Source organism: Rattus norvegicus, chromosome 7 (assembly GCF_021556685.1).
Source record: "Rattus norvegicus strain SHRSP/BbbUtx chromosome 7, alternate assembly SHRSP_T2T, whole genome shotgun sequence".
Lineage (NCBI taxonomy): Eukaryota > Metazoa > Chordata > Mammalia > Rodentia > Muridae > Rattus > Rattus norvegicus.
Window position 1 is genome coordinate 142,557,587 of NC_141540.1, and position 5,432 is coordinate 142,563,018.

Genomic DNA, 5,432 nt, shown 5'->3' on the forward strand with positions numbered 1-5,432 from the left:
TGTGTTTCCATCACCTCTTGGGTCATGGGAATTGTACTGATATGTTTTTGTTCTCCCTACCACCCACGTTTCTGATACTTTGTGTTCCGCCCAGCAGAGACCCCAACACTTGGTTTACCCCTGAATTATTCTCTTTGTTCAGGACATTTTTATGTGAGCAGTCTTGAATCCTGGCCCAAATTCCAAACAGGAAACATCTTGAGATATGATTAACAATCGTGTAACCTAGGAGCTGGGGTCTCAGTGGGTAAAGGGCCCACTGCACAAACACGAAGACTTCCCTTTGGATCTCCAGTAAGCACATGGCCAGACACAGCAGTGCATGCCCATGATCTCAGTGCTGGGGAGACAGAGACAAACAGATCCCCGGAGGTCATTGGCCAGACAGTCCGGCCAAAGCAGTGAGCTTCAGTCTCATTAAGAAAGCCTGTCTCGGTGTGGCCTTCTCCTCTCCCCGCCATGGCTTGTGCCTGTCCCCTCATATCGGTGTACTCTGAAAAGGGGGAGTCATCTGGCAAGAATGTCACTTTGCCAGCTGTGTTCAAAGCTCCCATTCGACCGGATATTGTGAACTTTGTTCACACCAACTTGAGGAAAAACAATAGACAGCCCTATGCTGTCAGTGAATTAGCAGGTCATCAGACCAGTGCTGAGTCTTGGGGTACTGGCAGAGCTGTGGCTCGAATTCCAAGAGTTCGAGGTGATGGCACCCACCGTTCTGGCCAGGGTGCCTTTGGAAACATGTGTTGTGGAGGCCGCATGTTTGCACCAACCAAAACCTGGCGTCGTTGGCATTGTAGAGTGAGCACAACTCAGAAACGATATGCCGTCTGTTCTGCCCTGGCTGCCTCGGCCTTACCAGCTTTGGTGATGTCTAAAGGTCATCGTGTTGAGGAAGTTCCTGAGCTGCCTTTGGTGGTTGAAGATAAAGTTGAAAGTTATAAGAAGACCAAGGAGGCTGTTCAGCTGCTTAAGAAACTTAAAGCTTGGAATGACATCAAAAATGTCTATGCCTCCCAGAGAATGAGAGCTGGCAAGGGCAAAATGAGAAACCGACGGCGGATCCAGCGCAGGGGACCCTGCATTATCTATAATGAAGATAATGGAATCATCAAGGCCTTCAGAAACATCCCTGGTATTACTCTGCTTAATGTAAGCAAGCTGAACATTTTGAAACTTGCTCCTGGTGGGCATGTGGGGCGTTTCTGCATTTGGACTGAAAGTGCTTTTCGGAAGTTGGATGAGTTGTATGGCACTTGGTGTAAGGCTGCTTCCCTCAAGAGTAACTACAACCTCCCCATGCACAAGATGATGAACACAGACCTTAGCAGAATCTTGAAAAGCCCAGAGATCCAAAGAGCCCTTCGAGCACCACGCAAGAAGATTCAGCGCAGAGTCTTGAAGAAGAATCCATTGAAGAATCTGAGGATCATGTTGAAGCTGAACCCTTATGCAAAGACTATGTGTAGGAACACCATTCTCCGCCAGGCTAGGAATCATAAACCGAGTGAAAAAGCTGGAAGCCGCAGCTGCTGCACTGGCAGCCAAATCTGAGAAGATTGTTCCAGAGAAGGGGGCTGGAGACAAAAAAACTGCAGTAGGCAAAAAAGGAAAGAAGCCTGTGGATGGCAAGAAGCTGAAGAAGCCTGCAGGGAAAGAGGTGGTTATCAAAAAACCAGCAGAGAAGAAACCTACCACAGAAGAAAAAAAGCCTGCTGCATAAACTATTAAAATTTGTTAAATTCCAGAGAGCAAAAAGATACAGCCTATTTGAATAAATCAAAGATGCAGTGAGAAAAAAAGAAAAAAGAAAGCCTGTCTCAGAAACTAGAGAGTAAGTGATCAAGGGAGTCACCAATGTCCACCTCTGGCTTCCATACCTCCCCACACGAACACACACACACACATACATACCACATGAACACACACATACACACCACATACATACACACACATGCCATATGAATACACACCACATACACACACACCCCATCAACACACACCTACACACACACACTACATGAAGTCACACACACCACCACCACCACCACCACCACCACGCTACAGTGTAGCCCTAAAATAGAATCTAAAACATGCAAGTTAAAGTGCAGGAACATGTGGTGCCCTTGAAATGTGGTGTTATCAACATTGTCCCACAGGGGTCAGCTTTTTATTATGCAGACCATTCCCTCAAAGCCACCCAACCTCCATTATTCTAAATCTGCAAGCACCAAGGTACCTTTCACTGTGAATTTGTGTGCTGACAACTAGGTAGGGTGATCTGGCAACTCAGACAATGAATCTAAGTTAGTTCACAAGTTAATGCAAACTCAGCAGCACCCACTCCTTATACTCGTAGTTCACACAAATCAGTCATCAGGAGCAGGTTCAACTTGGTACCCACTGGTGAAATGGGTCCATCACTCTGCAGCACTGCCCTGGGCCCTGAGAAACTGACACCTTCCACTTCTCAGATTGTCTGTGTCTTGTGCATCTGAGTCCATGTTGGTACGTGTGTACATACATGTGTGTGTGTGCATACTTACGGAGGCCCGAGGTCAATGCTGCCTTTTCCAGTCATGCTCCTCCTTATGTTCTGAAACAGAGTCTCTCAGGGAATCTAGAGCTCATCTGTTTGACCACATGACTGGCCAGTGAGTCCCCTCCTATCTCCATACCCCTGCCCCATCCCCAGGGTAGGTGTTACAGAGCCATGTTGCTGCCCCTGCCTTTTTTGTGGGTGCTGTACATCCAAACTCATCTCTTTCAAACATGTGTGTACATATGTGTGTATATGTGTATGTGTGTATGCATGTGCATGTATGTATTTTTTGTATTCGTGTGTATGTGTATGTATGTATGTGTGCATGTGTATGTGTGTATATGTATGTGTGTATATGTGTGTATGTGTGTATGTATGTGTGTATGTATGTGTGTATATGTGTGTGAGTATGTATATGTGTGTATGTATATGTATGTGTATATATGTGTGTGAGTATGTATATGTGTGTATGTATGTGTGTGCATATGTGTATGTGTGTATGCATGTGTATGTGTATGTATGTATGTGTGTATGTGTGTATATGTATGTATGTGTATATGTGTATATGTGTGTGTATGTATGTGTGTATATGTGTGTATATGTGTATGTATGTGTGTGTTTGTGTGTGAGTATGTATATGTGTGTGTATGTATGTGTATGTGTGTATATGTGTATGTATGTGTGTATGTGTGTATGCGTGTGTGTGTATGTATGTGCGCGTGTGTATGTGTATGTATGTGTGCATGTGTATGTGTATATGTATGTATATGTGTGTTTGTGTGTGAGTATGCATATGTGTGTATGCATGTATATGTGTGTATATGTGTATGTATGTGTGTATGTGTGTGCATGTGTGTATGCATGTATGTGTGCATGTGTATGTGTATGTATGTATGTGTGCATGTGTATGTGTGTATGTATGTATGTGTGTGTTTGTGTGTGAGTATGCATATGTGTGTATGTATGTATATGTGTGTATATGTGTATGTATGTGTGTATGTGTGTATGTATGTGTATGTATGTGTACATGTACATGCATGTGTATGTATGCAGCAAGCCCTTACTAACCCAGCTCCCCAGCCCCCTTTTAATATCGTTACCATTTCTATCTAGCAGGCACAATTATGTTTTATTCTGTTGGTGTCTAGAGCAAATACCCTCTTAACCATTTCACCTAAGAGACAGCTGAGACGCAGGATAGCCAGAGTTCCTTCAAGGATCTCCACCTCCTAGAAGCATGAGTTACTCTTCTTCACCTGCCTATAAGTATCAGAGTGGATTAGACAGAGATTATATAAGTAAAGTTCCTATTCTCCCCATTGCTTCAGAACACTTTCTGAGTTCTCACATCTGTGGACAGTGCTTCTGCCAGCCGAACACACAGTTGGAGTGACCTCAAAAGTCAAAGCATGGAAATTTCCAAAAGGGGTGTGCAAGTCATGCCACGTTGTGTGGGGAGGTCTTAGAATTCCAAAGAAAGAAACTCTCCATGCCAGGTTGGCCAGTCTGCAGCCTTTATTAAGAAGGCTTGTATGAAGAGGTAGTTGAAACATCCTGAGTTACACCACAGGATGAGGGCTGGTCCTCTCCAATAAATCAACGAGAAGCGGGTTGAGCTAGCCAATTTTGTATGAGAGCTTAAGGAATTTGTTTCAGGGCAGGGGCCAGTTGCTACGTGTTTAGCAAAAAGGATTAACTTCTCTCAGTGCTTCCAAGTGCCAATCTAGACAGGTTTACCAGTGCAGGGGAACAGTCGAGGGTCAACACCTGGAGGGAAAACAAGGAAGTGCCTGGTGGTTAAGCCACAGAGCAGTCAAAGTGCCGGGTGTTCCATAGGACACAAAGAGATCTGGAAGAACTGATCCTACAGAACAGATGGCTGCAGGGGAAGGGGGTGTACCCCCAGTGCTGTTTACGTATTACCCCTGCCCATCTGAACCCTCCTTATTCCCTAGCCCTGCCTAACTCTAGAGATAGGAAGAAGCTTTCTAATTAGAAGCTGAGAAAGTGGTGCTTAAAGATCTGACTTTTTTTTTTTGGAGCCATCAGGAAGGTGGCAATTTGTTGATTCTTTTAAATGAGAATTTACTGGGCTGTTCAAAGTTCAGCAAGCAATGTTAACAATGGATAGCTCATCACCATCACCATCACCATCACCACCACCATCACCATCACCATCACCATCACCATCACCACCACCACCACCACCACCAATCACCATCACCATCACCATCACGAGGGCACTTAGTGGGTGGTCTCTATAGCAGAGCTATAGTTTGTCCATCTTACTCAGTCCTCACAATGATCCCCACGAGGAAGATGTAATTTCGTATCCCCCAAGGCAGAGCTACCAAAACTGAATCTGTGCCTTGTACATTTTCCCCTAACTAGCTAAGACTCCAACCCAAGCACCTCTGAGTTCAGCCGTCCATGTTCCTAATCGCTCTGCCGTGTCCTGGATACATCGCAGGTTTGATGTGTGTGCCTAGAATGGCACATCTTAGATCAGGCAAAGCCTTGGCTGGTGGTCTGCCAGGGAGGGGAAGAGAGAACATTGCCTATCTGACCATCCCCCCTCCTCAGGCCAAGGCTTGCATTTTGGCTGCTGTCCCTGCTGATCGTTCATCACTGACTGTTCCACGGGAGCAATTTCTTTTCCAGGGAGAGCTTTCCTCTCTTATCAGTGCAAGATACTTTCCCAACCTGCTCCTTCTAAGAAAGCCTCCTTGCACGAATAGAACCTCCAATAGGACCATGTTCCTGGAGAGAGCATGTGCCCGGGCTCCACCCTCATTGGCTCTGCCACAAGACATTTGGTTGTTCAGCCTGTCAGTCACACAAGCCACCCACTCACCCTCCGCCCCATCGTACACAAATGGACAGAAACGGA

At 45.5% G+C, this 5,432-nt stretch overlaps 1 pseudogene; it reads left to right on the forward strand.

Annotated features, from left to right (window-relative positions):
• Positions 1-437: 437 nt before the first annotated feature.
• Rpl4-ps1 (ribosomal protein L4, pseudogene 1) lies at positions 438-1,813 on the forward strand (annotated as a pseudogene).
• Positions 1,814-5,432: the final 3,619 nt, after the last annotated feature.